The 14301-nt window shown below is 42.8% G+C and overlaps 1 long non-coding RNA gene across 1 annotated transcript; it reads right to left on the reverse strand.

Annotated features, from left to right (window-relative positions):
- Nucleotides 1–591: 591 nt before the first annotated feature.
- On the reverse strand, nucleotides 592–10678 carry LOC134161146 (uncharacterized). The gene is made up of 3 exons (XR_009963848.1): nucleotides 9510–10678; nucleotides 8224–8308; nucleotides 592–619 (listed from the first exon to the last, which is right to left on the reverse strand). It is a non-coding gene; the product is annotated as an uncharacterized LOC134161146 (long non-coding RNA).
- Nucleotides 10679–14301: the final 3623 nt, after the last annotated feature.

Below are 14301 nucleotides of genomic sequence, written 5' to 3' on the forward strand. Positions count from 1 at the left end.
TAGCCTTGGGAAGCAAACCTAAACCCCCGTACTCTAAGCATCTTGCTTCATTACTTTGACAAAATATGCTTGTGCCCAACAACTGTGAATGAAGAACGAAAAAACCAAATACTTCAGGCTGCTTCATAGAGGTTTGCACTGACAAGTGGATACGCAGGATATGCAGCCTGCCCTGACCACTAACACAAAGAGCAACTATTTGAACATCTTTGGAAAGGCCAAAAGTAGGACAGAGAGAGAAGAAAAAACATCAAAGATCATCCATGATCCACAGTTACCAGTTTGGTTCTTCTGCCATAATGAAGCTCTCTTCACAAGGGGGCTAAAGCTTTCTTAGCAGTGGAATAAACATCCCCAGGAGTCAAAACCTCAGAAACATCAACTTTTCTCCCTTCATCTTGACAATCTCATTCTTTGGGGTTTCTTTAACATAAATACAAGCCAAGCAAAAATGTTCCGTTGTCTCTCTCTCCTCCTGCTAAGAGGCAGTATGGAGAAACAAAGACAACTGGGACAAATACTTCTCTATGGTAGAGCTGGCTAGTCCCACCTGAATCAAATAGCTTTGGAAAATATTCCGTAAGCAGGACTTCCTTCAGACGCTTCCCCATACTTGTTTCTGCATGAGAGAATAATGTTGGTATATATTCTAATTCTGTACCTTATTTGGCTTAAAATATATGCTCTTACACATAATTGAAGGGAAATCTAATTATTTCTGCTTAAAATAATTATTGCTTAAAATATAATTAAATTAACAAGTCTGCTTTTATTTCCCTTATTTCAAGCAATTATGTAGTTTGCTTCTACTAGCTTTATGTGTGAATTTAGGGAGTCCTAAAAGTGAGAAATAATATACTGGCTGCAAAATGAGGCACTGTAAATGCAGCTTTATATTCTATTACCAATAAGTCTGCTTTGCCATACTCCATCTTCCCTTCTTCTATGCCTTTTCTGAGGGAACATACCCAAAATTATCTCACAGACTTTTATGTGGGATGTCTCAGCTCTGATTTTAAAAGTCATTTTTTCAAGGACTGGAGTAGTTTCTCACCTTGGATGGCCCTTTACCCTCACTTAATAGTTCCTGCCTACATGGTAAGAAGGTTCTTGCTTTCCTGAAGAAACCCACTCCTTATACACTGGTTAGAAATAAAAAATCCCTGGTGTTTATGTTTTTCTTCTCTTAAAATGTCAGGCTATAATACATAGTTCAGCAGCAACTTCATAAACTGAGCTCCCCCCCAAGCAGGCATGGGACCCTTCAAGAGATGGGTAGGTGATACTTTTCACAGCCCTCTGATTTTCATCTGTCTGTATAAATCACGCCACTCAGTTATCCATTCATGGCTAGATGTGATTTTGGAGTATGTGGGACAAAGGCACATGAATGAAGGAGAGCAAAGCCTGCTGTACCACTGTTCAGAACTGTTGATCTTGCACTTTCTTTGTCCACTGCTTTCACTAACAAATTATGTTTAAGAGGCAGGAAAGAAGAGTAATCCTGGCAGTGTGAGCTTAGGTTCCCTCTGCAGATTTACTGCTGAGCAGGCAGAGTTGTTTTGGAAGACAGAAACAGTGTGTGTTTCACTGTTTTTCAATGTGACACTTTGACTTCTTCAGAGAAGCTTTTATTTCTTGCATACTCACCCAGAGGAGCTGCAGAAGATCACTGTCAGTCCAATTTACTTCATTATTTACATCAAGGTTAATTTGAAGTAATGTATTTTATCTTTTCTACTCCAGATAGGAAAAACACTAGATGAAAACAAACACCATTATATCTGATTTTGCTAAGTCAGATCTATCCCTGCTAGGAGAAAAAAATCCAGGCTGCAATTTTGAATGTTCTTGAAACATTCTTCCTGAGCACCTAAAAGCTGTTTTTTCTTGAAAAAGACAGGGTCTCTTATTGCCCAGGACACAGTAACTTATGTGTTAGAGAAAGGAGTTTTAGAAAGGCAGATACATAACTCTGGCATGTAATGTCAATTAGAAACTGACATTATGTCAATTAGAAACTGACATTAAAGACCATTTCCTAAAGACAATTCAGTCATTCTGCCAATCTTAGTTATGCAAACAACCAAGTAGAGCAGTGATTATCTGCCTATGCCAGTGCAGGTTTCTCCACCACTGCCCATTGCACATTTTTGTGAAGGTACCTGCTGTCCCTATAGGCACCAGGTCCCCTCAGAGTCACTTTAATAATCTGCAAACATGAAAAATGTTTACTTAAATGTAGCCCTGGAACCTGGGATGACTAATCCACCCATTCATGAGAACCATCAAAAAGATACTTGGAAGGCTTTATAAAAAACATTCTCTAAGTAAGTCATTTAGTAAGCTGATGGCAAAATACATACCACTAACAGCTGTTGCAGTAAAAGCCTAGATCAACTTGCCAGTTTTCTTTTCTCACTGTCTCAGCTCCTGTATGTTGCCATGTAGCAGGACATAGTCTTGTAAGGGTGCACCCAAGGAAAAAGTAGTGTTATTTTTAACATTTTCTCTCTAGTAGTCACCATTCGTAACCTACAACATATTCTGTGACAAGACTGAGAAAAACATTGATTGATTTAAATCTGCCTTAATTTTTTACCAAAGGCAAAACCTCCACACACTGGTGCTTAATCACACTTTGCATCGTGTACAAGCATGCAGTTTTTCATACAAATTCCATAAGGTGTTTAATCTGCTATTGCAAAAATACTTATTTGCATACAATCACACCCTGCTGTGGTTTTAAATGTTTTCTCAGAATACATTTTGAGCCTATTATCTTAACCTCACTGCCTTTCTACCCACATATAGACTAGCAGACATGCAAACCCTTTAATTTTTATTCAGGCCTGACTGTAATTAAGTTGAAGTGCATTTGTTCTTTGAAAGTACAGGACTCAGCTTATTCCGTAAGTGCTGCTGGTAAGTACACTGTTGTTAAGTTGCTGAGCTGTAGCAAGGTTTGCAGCTTACGAATAAAAGTTCTTATTACAGGAGAAAACAGTGAGGGGCAGTTTGGGATATTCTGGTAGTCTGAAATGTTTGTTCATGCCATGCATGCCAGCTGTTGAACAGAAGCAGTCAGTCAGAACAGCCCTATCTTATCTTTCAAAAAATCTTAACCCAAATACCAAGAAATGCTGACCATGATTAGAGAAATCAGGGTGAAGAGCATCTTTCTATTGGCTTTCTTGCTGGAAACAGGTTTGATCCAGCTGCAGAGAATTTGCACTCACAATCAGATTGGGCGACATGGCAGGACATGCTATGCTAGGTATACTCTTCCCCACCAGTGTCTGACAAACTAATTATGTATCATTTGTTTAAAGGAGACATTAGAAGTAAAACACAAACACTGTAAGCATGGGTAACAGTGCCTTTACTGACTTGTGCTACAGCTGCACCCTGACAAACAAGTCCTCTTCTTGATGTGTTTTTACAAAGCATTTTAATGACTACTGTCAAGCCACTTAGAAAGTACCTTTGCTGACTCTTGGATTTTCTTTATGGCAAATACAAAACGTCTTGTCCCCCTGTGTTCTTGCACTGAACTTTAGTATATATTTATTAATCCAAACCCACTATATTCCACTTCTAAGAAAAAATATACCATATGAAGTAATGTATAGTTAGGGCACAAACAAATAGTAAGAGCCTATCTTAAGAGGACGGAACTAAGTAGGTTGCAATGGGCCTTGGGAAGACACCAAGGACCACCTACTGCTCAAAGCAGGGCCAGTTAGAGAAGATTGCTCAGGACCACATCTAGTCAAGCTCTGAGTATCTACCAGGAGTCACACAACCTTCCTGGGCAACTTGTTCCAATATTTGACCACCTTCATTATATAAATAAATACATACATAAATAAATAAATACATCTATCTCTGCATCTAAGCAGGATTTCCCATGTTTCAACATGTGTCCATTCCCTTTTGGCCTACCACTGTGTAACTCTGACAAGAATCTGACTTGGCCTTCCATGCACACCACAGCATAAGATCGTCCCTTAGCTGCCCCCTTAAGGCTGAACAGTATCAGTTCTCTCAGTCTTCTATAATATACTGTCTGGGTTCAGCAGTAGCAGTCATTTTTTTCCCCTTCTTAGTAGCTGGTGCAGCACTGTTTTTGACTTTTGGCCTTGGAACAGAGCTGATAACGCTCAGATGTTTGGTTTGGCTAAGGACTTTTCTGAGCCTCATGCTCTGCCAGGGAGGAGGGGAAGCCGGGAGGAAGCAGAGACAGGACACCTGACCCAAACTGACCAAAGAGGTATTCCATACCACAGCACGTCATGCCCAGGATGTAATGCGGAGTTACCCGGAAGGGCTGCGACTGCAGGGCTGGAGGAGGTATTGGTCGGTGTTTGGTCGGGCTGGGGGGGCGAGTTATCAGTTGTCTGGTGCTGAGGTGTTGTATTCTCTTCCCTTGTTATTTTCTCTTATCATTGTTATTATTGGTGGTAGCAGTAGTGATCTGTGTTATACCTTAGTTACTAAACTGTTCTTATCTCAACCCATGGGAGTTGCATTCTTTTCGATTCTCCTCTCCGTCCCTCCACGAGTAGGGGGAGGGCAAGAACGGGGGGAGTGAACGAACGAGCTGGCTGGCTGGGCTTAAACCACGACAGTTCTTTTTGGCGCCCAAAGTGGGGCACAGTCATCCGGTGGTTGCTTCCACCATGGTAAGCACATGGTGCTTGCCTTGGCGGGTTGGTGGCAGTGTGATATAGTCAATCTGCCAGGCCTCCCCATATTTATACTTCAGCCATCGTCCTCCATACCAAAGAGGCTTTAACCGTTTGGCTTGTTTAACTGCAGCACGTTTCACACTCATGAATAACGTTCACCACCAGGTTCTGCACCCGGGCAGCAATATATTTCCACAGTGCAGCAGCCCAGATAGGTTTACCTCTGCGTTGCCATTTTTTCCAGTCCCTTGACCATCTTGGTGTTTCTCTCCTGTACTAGTTGCAAAGCAGCCGTACTGTATCAGACTCCACAGGTATGCCAAACTTGCTTCTCAACTTAATGACCAGGACTACACAGTCAGGAGGACAGTATAAAGAACAACTCAGGTATAGCATAATCCTTTTTCATATACAGAATTTTCAGTAAAGCGTTGGTTAGCAAAAACTTGAACTAAAGGCCAGTGTATTCTGTTCTATCTACTAGTTACCAATGCTCCACCTCTCTTTTGAATTTAGTCCCTTTTTGAAAATAATTATAGTTTTAGATTCCACATTTCTGGAAGCAGTGAGGTCCACACTTTAGTTCTGCAGCATCTGAAAAAAAAGACTACTTTTTGGTTGGTTTTAACCTGCTATCAATTACTTACTACAAAAAGTGCATGAGAGTTCCCTACCTTCTCTCCACAAACGACCATTTTATATAATTCAAATATCTCACCTCCATCATTTAGGCATTGTTTTGTTTTTTTCAAAATGAAAAGTCCAAGTGTAGTCAAGTGTAGAACAGAAACTGTGCTCTATGTTTTATTATTCTTTGCTACCTTTACCTTCTTTCTGACCTGGAAAACCAACTTCATACTGTTGTCTAGATGTGGCCACACCACTGGTGTACACAAGGATGTCACAACGATTTCTGCTCCATTCTGTCTTCCTTTTCTAATAATTCCTGGTATTTTTGACTTGGAACTGGAAATTAAGTTTCTAAACAATTACCTATAGAGGCTCTAAGAACTTCTTTTGGTGTAACAGCACATGTAGAACTTAGGTTCATACAATTAAGATTGATTTTGCCTGTAGGCATTATTTTACAGCTATTGAGACTGTCAACTTCTAGTTGCTGCTCAGCAGAATGTGATCCTCTTGAAACTCCTTGCTGTCAGCTTTGTACTCCACTACTGTAAAGGATTTTGCATCAGCAGCAAACTGTGCTGCTTCCTTACTCAGTCTCTTTCCAACACCATTTCTGAAAATGCTAACTAGTGCAGGTCCCAGCATGAATCCCTGTGGGAGTCCAATCGTAACTCTCCTGTGGTGTAAAAAATGACTATTGCTACCCGTTAACCCTTCTCCTTCACCTAGGGAAGACAGAAGACACAAGACAAGCTTTCTTCCTAACCTCTGACAGCTCATGTCCTTTAGCAGCACTGGTGAAGGACTGTGCCAGAAGCTCTTTTGAAATCATGGCAATGAATGCATCACCCTGGTTTATCAGTTTGTTGATTTTGTCAAACAACTCCATAATTATGACAAAGCTTCTCTATCTACAAAAACCCATGTTGATTTTTCCATACTCTGACGTATTTGTCTGTATGCTGAAGCCTCACCCCAGCTCTCTGTCAGTAATTTCCCTGTGTGACCTGAGACAACTCTTGGTGACTACACCAGCAAAAGGACTCAGATGCTGAAAATGAATACTTCTGATCATTAAAGCCAAAATGACTGTCTTCAAAATTCTCATCCAGTTGTTTTCCAACTATGGAGATGCCTACATTCCATAAATTCCTATTTCAGTGAGGTTCCCAAAGCATCTCTGACTGCTTGTACTGAGTTTGCAAAGCAAGGTTTTGGTAGTGGGGGTCTACAAGGGTGGCTTCTGTGAGAAGCTGCTAGAAGCTTCCCCATGTCCAACAAAGCCAGTGCCAGCCAGCTACAAGATGGGCCCATCACTGGCCAAGTCTGAGCAATTCAGTGAAGATGGTAGTGCCTTTGGGATAACATAGTTAAGAAGAGGGAAAAAAATGTTAATTTCTGTGTTCACAGAGAGAGCATAAAACAAAACCCAGGCCCTCCTCAAGCTGAGTTTCAGGGTTTCTAATCACTGGACTATAGAAGAAGGACAGGATGGTATCTCCTATCCCTTAAATATTTGCATTATGTATAAAGGGGCCTCCTTAGGTCTAAACATGACCTCTTTCTAAACATGAAAAAGTTTACTGAACTCCAAGCAGAGCAAGCAGCTCCTTCCAACTCAGTTTTGATGATGTTGAGAAACACACTTGTAAGTTTTGCAGCTGTACTTCATTACCTGATTTGCATCTGCACTGAAACACATCCCATGTAGTTGTGTTGGCAAAATGAATTATTTGCTTGTGTCCTGGTTATAAGTTTGTGACATGGACCTAACGTAATACTCCTGAATTAGCACCGTAGTGGTTGATACAAAGGCACATAGTCCATCTGCCAATTTTCCAATAGCATGAGCAGTAATACCTGCTCATGGGACACAACTGACACCATCCCAGCATTTTATGAGATTCTTTACCACTAATCCCTGGTCACTGTAACTTCAGTCACATAAATGTCATGGGCTTTTCACAGTGTACAGTATAGCCAGCTTCTTGTTTCTCCACTTGCTTCCACCAAGGACCATATAGGAAAATTGAGCAGAGAACTAGCTGTGACATGACTGACTTCACCTACCAGCAAGGTTTTTCAGTGTTAACTGCCACAAATCTGAGCAGTGCAGTACTGACACCCTCTGCAGACCTAATCCACACTCCCTTGCAACTATAATGAAACCGTATTTCTTCTCTTGAAAAATAAACACAGAAATAATTCCATTAATGCTAATGAAGTATCACCTAACACAATGACAAATGCCCTCAGAATACCTAAGTATTTATTCATTGAATGAATAAATAAATAAGGCCAAGGGCACTTGCTGCACGCAGAGATTTAAAATAACCAGCTGCTTTCTCCTGTAAGAGGCATCTATTCTGTGTCCTGAATGAGGAAGGGGGAAAACAGAAAAATAGTGTATGAATGATAGGCTACTTAATTCTATCATACTTTGTGCCCACAAGCGAGTCAAAATTACAGTTGCACAAGTTGCTGATTTTTAAAAGTCTGACATTGTGACAATGCTCTTTGAACAGTTTTGTACAGTCAAGTGTGTGCAGTTCTGAGGCCCTAAAACTCTGAAATACAAATGGGTGAAGTAAGGACATAGCAGCAATCTTCACTTGGAATTTCCTTGCTTTTGTCAGCTGATGTCAGATCTTGAATGTTATTGCAACACACTATAGCTTTTTTTTTTTGCATTTAATTAGATTTACATCCCACTTGGTTATCACAGGCTAGTTGGAAGCAGACGTGTACATTCTACAGTCAGCACATTGACGCTCCTCTTGGGAAACAGCCAGCAAGAAGTTACAGGAACTGCAAGTGGCAGCCTTTGTTAGAGGAATGAAAACAGATCAATTTGGTTAAGGAGAACATCCATTTGTGAAGGGAAGTGAATTAGAATATATACTTGGGAGACTCAAAAGGCAGCTTCACTTGCAGTGATGTTTTCCAGGCTTTTAATATTCACATGGTAAGGACCAAGCATCTAGTATCTCAAGAATACATAGTATCTCAGACAGCAAGCTTAAGAAAACACCTAAAGTTTAAAATTCTGTTTTTGGTAGCTTATTGTATTATCTTTAAAAGTCTGCTGACCAACTGCCACAGAGACAAATATCTGCCCTTCACAGGTTGGTACTCAGAGCTCATGGATGCTTTAACCACATCAGTGGTATATTTGTACAAGAACAAAACAATCTGTACAACTGAGGGAAACCAAATTACAATATGAACAGCCACCTGAGGAATTCCTGGATGACCAGGTCTGCTCCATTTTTCCCTGAATACCACATGAACAAGAGGACAAGGTCTGTCATATTCCAGCAATCATTTCAGGAAAAGTTTTGCAATGTGAATTACAATGTCCAGCAGCAAAACACCTTTATTTGCTATTGTACATATTTTTTCCCCACTTTTAACTAATGATGACAACCTAACTAATGATGACAATACTCGAAGTATTGAACTACTGGTTTAAATTATTGGCTTAATCTTGTTGTGTTGGTGGTTTTTTTGTTTTGTTTTGTTTTTTTTTATAAGGGTTTTGTTACAGTGTCCAAAGGACACTTCTGGGGTCAGAATAAAAGAGCTCTAGGTAGCCTCTTACAGCAGAGAAAGAGGGCGAGCTTCTGTACTGCATTTCAACCAGAAACGTGCTTTTGATGCTGAGTCATACATGCTGTGAGACAGTGTTACTGACACCTACAGCTGGGTTAGGTGGTGCCTATAGCGTATCAAAGGCCTTCTTTATTACAAAACAAAGTGACTGCAAAGTTCTGTGATTTGTCATGAGGCTGTTGCTATGGTTTTAACAGAAACTGTTTACTCTCCTATGTTTACTTCAAGAATAGAATTTATAGTTGAAACATTAAGGATCTTAATCAGTATCCATCTCTGAAAATACATCCAGGCTTCATGCTGGGGAATACGCACCTCATACTGATCAGAAAATACTTCCCTGATGAGAAGACAAACTACACATGAAATGGGATAAATTCCAAAGCTCTTGGGAAGAAGAAATATAACTCCTTCACTTCATACCTTTGAGAAGTTTGTTGCCACAAATCTCTGAACAATGCATGACAGGGAACTGCAGAAACACAATGCAAAATTTGGAAGTCTGTTCCCAAAGAGTCCCCTTTTTGTCAGGCTCAGGCATTAAAAAGAAAGAATACAAGATAAATAAGGGAGCACTTTCTTAACCAGATGAATCTGTTGTTAAAATGTTGTATGGTACTGGACTCTCTCGTTTCCAGAATTGAATGCTGCCTAAATCAGTGTAAGCCACAGGCAAAAGCACTTGACCTGCTGAGTCCAAACTTCATGATAAAGCTCACCACAAAATGTTGGTGCCACCTGGAAGAATTCTGGAGCTGGAACACAAGGGGTCTGTGAACTGACACTGAAATACGTTTTACAATGAAACGAGAACTTCTGGAAATACAAACCACAGTATATCTGACACAGGTCAATTCTATTTCCTTTTCAATGACTCCTTACAAAATATTTATATGACCTGCTAATTTTTAAATAAAAAGGATGGGTTAAACTGAAAATTTTCATTTGGGGTAAAAGTTTCAGTATTAATAAAGGAGTTAATTCTAAATAGTGCTAAAATTTAATACCTTTAAGATGAACGTTTAACCATGAAATGGTTTACTCACCAGTTATGAATCAGAGAACAATGAAATGTATGGTTCCTTTTGATGCCTCAGAAAAACCATGCATTTAGCATACCCAGTAGCCACTGCATAAGACCACGTAAGAAATGCCCAGGCAAACAAACTGAAACATTTAGCTACTAAAATAATGATTGTACAAATGTTAGCTACTGGCTAACCACTATAGAAAAGCTTTAAAGGTGTCAGCAGCAATTTCAATTTTTAAAAAGAAAGAATATGAGTTATAGTGAAACAACAGAGGAGGTCTCTGACTTCAAAGTTGATCTGAAGAACGTTTAGGAAAATCTAACAGAACTGAAGATGCCATCAAAGGACTTAAAGCAATCTAAGTTCAGAATGTGCAGAAGTTTGCAAACAGATATGCGATCTCTGAAAGACTAGTAATGGACTAGCTATCTGGACTAGCTGCAGTAATCCCAGTTTGGTATGACAAAAACGACAGTAGAAATGACCAAGAACCAGTATGTCTTGGATCCAAAACATCTGTGAAGTCAGAAAGAGAAGGAACTGTGTGGAGACCTCATAGCAGCCTTCCAGTATCTGAAGGGGTCCTATAAGGATGCTGGGGAGGGACTCTTCATTAGGGACTGTAGTGATAGGACAAGGGGTAACGGGTTAAAACTTAAACAGGGGAAGTTTAGATCGGATATAAGGAGGTAGTTCTTTATTGTAAGGATGGTGAGGCACTGGAATGCGTTGTGGAGGGAAGTTGTGAATGCTCCATCCCCGGCAGTGTTCAAGGCTGGCTTGGACAGAGCCTTGGGTTGACATGGTTTAGTGTGAGGTGTCCCTGCCCATGGCAGCGGGGTGGGAACTTGATGATCTTAAGGTGCTTTCCAACCCTAACTATTCTATGATTCTATGTGACCAGTCAGAAATTCTCAGCAGGAATGAGATGTGGTAAGGTCTTAAGAAGACAGGAAACCACCTGGAGAAAGAGCCACAGAGAACAGCAAAGTTCCTGAAGTATCTAAATCCAAAATTGGTCTGTCAGTAAATCCGAGTGACCTGGGTAAGAAAACAGGTAAATGGTAAAGACAACCAATTTGGCAGGTGAACAAAACCAGCACTTTACCTTTGATGAAGACAGTGAACTTGACTGTCGAAGAGGCACTATGCTATCCAAATTTAATACAAATCCTGACATATAAACTCTGCCATTCACATAAGCTGGTGAAGCCATAGTGAGAGCTAGAGGGAGTATAAAAAGAAATAAATGACCCAGCAGAATAGACATTTGTAGACTTTGTTCCTTGCTCATCCAGATGCTGCTGAGGCAGCTGTGGAAAAATTGCAAGGTACAACTACTTATCTGGATGTGGACTCACAGATCAAGATCAACAACTGAAGCCAAGCAAACTTCAAGGCAAGTGTGCATAACAGACAACATGAAGGTCACAAAGAATACTGCAGATGTCTTAAGAGCAGGTCATTGCTTTGCAACCCACTGATATATTACATTTATGGGACATGAACATATACAGTATGTTAGATGACAAAGTTTGCTACGTGTCTTCACTTATTACGTGACTCAGTTATAGGAAAATCCCATTTCCTCTGTTTTACCCATCTAGCTCTCTGAGCACTGACTCACACACAGAGAAGCCAACAGCTGCAATGGTACAAATCACAGTTGTGTGCTTTCTCCCCTTTTCCTTCTAGATACTATCACCTTTCTAGCATGTACATCTGAAGAAAATCTCTGCATGGACTTCAGCTTCTCCAGCTCTCATGCAACCTACAGATTAAGTTAATGTTGGGGTAGTGGAGTACTGTCATCCATGTGCTTCTGCCACTTCTGCAATGAAGCAGTGACTGTCAACAGAAGGGAAGGGTGAGCAGCTGTCAGAGTAAGATTCTTCCTGCTCTCTGTCAAAGACTTTAAATAACTGAAACACAGTCAAAACATGAGTTGCACAACCTCTGTGAAAGTAAGATACATAGACCAGTTCTGTGAAGTAACTGGGCAACTGGTATTGTTTGGTGGAGAGGTCAGAAGTTAGAGCAAGGCCAAAGAAGCCAGACAGCAAAAGGGAAACATATGCAGCATGGTCTGAAACAAAGCTGATGAGAGCGTTGTGCAGGCTGCTGGCTGCTCTAACCACAAGCAATGTTTTTGGTTTGCGTGTGTGTACTGGGACAGTAATTACACATTCAAGATTAATTGTAGATTACAAGGTCTTCTGGCCCAGGACCTGTTACATGTATTGGTCTGTCAACAGGCAACACACGAGATGACACGTGGGTAGTCACAGTAAGAACAAATATGTGGTGTTTTTTTTGCGCCAGCTAACAGGAACGTTCGGTGTTTCCACAAAGCTGCACGACACACAGGTGTTGCACTTTCCTCTCATTATTCTTCTTACCCAATTTATTCCTGTTGTATCTTTGGTTTTAACTGATACACTGTCCACTCTGCTTTCAGTTGCATGTAGTGCACTTAATGAAAACAGCACAACTTCAACGGCTGTTGATGAGTTACCGTGTCAAGTGCCTAAAACACTGTGGCACCTTGTACAGTGCAAGTGAAAGCACTGCCTCGCCAGAAATTCAAACCAAACCAGCTGACCCAATCCTGTCCAGAGCTGTGTGCGCAGTTACACCTTTAATTCTCTATTTATTTATTTTTACCTGAGAAGCCAGTAAGACCCGCTCCGTGGCCACCTCTCTCGCGGCTGACCCCTGCACCGCTCTGAGGCGCGCTCTCCACCGAGTGCCGCTTACCCAGGAGCAGCCCTCCCGCCCCTCCCGCCTGTTGGGGTCGGGGCCGGGACGGGTGACATGGCCGCTACCCCCGCCCTTAACGGCCGCTCCGCCGCGCCTCGCCTCGCCCGCTTGCCGGCTGCCCCCGCCCCCGGCCCGCTGCCCCCGGAAGGCGCTCGCGCCGTGCCCCGGAAGTTGTGGCGGGCACAGTTCGGCCCAGAGCGAGGCCCTGTTGCCGCTGCTGTCGGGACGCGCAGCCGTTACCTGCGGGGCCGCCGTCTTGCCCGTCATAGGCGGCCCGGCCGGCTCGGCTCGGCACGGCACGGCGGCCAGCGTGGGGCTTATGGCGGAGGTGGGTGCTGCTCCTTTCCTTTCTCTGCTTGGATACCTCTCGTGGGGATGCCCAGCCGGCTCCGCTGGGAGGGGGCGGCAGTGGAGTCTTCTGGGGCCGAGCCCGAGCCCGGCTCGCCATGGGCGGGAGCAGCCCCGTGTCTCGACTCCTCCCGTGAGAGCCGCGCGGGGACGTGCCATGCGGGGGGACCTGCTCCTTCCCCGGTCGAGATGTAGGTCCGGAGTGTGGGGGCTCGCTGTGGGGGTGGCGGGGCTGGGACCCTTGGGGTGGGGACCGTCAGGGGCACGGGCTTGTGGGGGGCTGCGGTCGGGGGACGTTTGTTGGCGGGGAAGGCGGCGGGAGATCAGCGCCGTGTTCTGGGGCGGGAGGGAGCGAGCGAGCGGGGGTGGGTGAGCGGAGTGTGAGTTTAAAAACAAAAGACGTTCGAGTCGTGCTGGCGGTTGGCTCGCTGGGGCAGGGCTGGCGCGGGGTGCGGAGCCCGGCTGCCTGACCGCCCGCGCGCTTGGCGGGTGTGCGAGTTCAGCCTCATCTTGGGTGACCTGTCAAGCGCCTGCACCTTCCTCTGGCTCAGCTGCTTCCATCACATGCTTCTCAAGACAAGCGCATGTTCTGTTCCACGTCGCCGATCAAGTCCTGGGGCTTTCGAGGTGTGAGCCCTGAGACTAATTGAGAGCTCTGTCGGGTCAGTGGGTTAGTTAGGGTCAACAGACAGAGCCTCTTTCGAGGGGAAGGGCGTCTTCCGGGCCTTTCAAAGTGATGCTGTCTGTATCACTGAAAGTGATACCTAGCTTACTTGTTCCTGTTTTAAACTCTTCTTCCTCTGACATAACCCTACGTGTGAATGTAGTGAGGTCAGATATGAAGTTGCAAAGGTCAAAAGGTGTCTCCGTATTCATTTGCCTCAGTTCTTCACCTTGATCTTGCAGTTTAGGTTTTGGGTCTTTTTGTGCCTTTTTTTTTTCCGTTTTCATGTGGGAAATGAAAGCATGTTTCCTCATCTCCCTGGTCACTGCATCTTGTTCGCTGTTAATGTGCTAGGCGCTAGAGGTAATAATCATGACCAGAAATCGCTTGGAATGTTGTTGGACTGTGAGTTGAAAATAATCCTGTTACTGCAGTGAATACCTACTGTAGAAATCAGAGTTGATTTTAGTCAGCATTGAACTGTCATTTCATATTAATAATGTTTTTAACAGTATTTTATTTGTGACTTTTTTGAATAGCCTTTGATTTATTTTTATTTTTTTTC

Source organism: Pezoporus occidentalis, unplaced genomic scaffold (assembly GCF_034315485.1).
Source record: "Pezoporus occidentalis ecotype Australia unplaced genomic scaffold, CSIRO_AGI_Poc_V1 ctg17, whole genome shotgun sequence".
NCBI classification, from domain to species: Eukaryota; Metazoa; Chordata; class Aves; order Psittaciformes; family Psittacidae; genus Pezoporus; species Pezoporus occidentalis.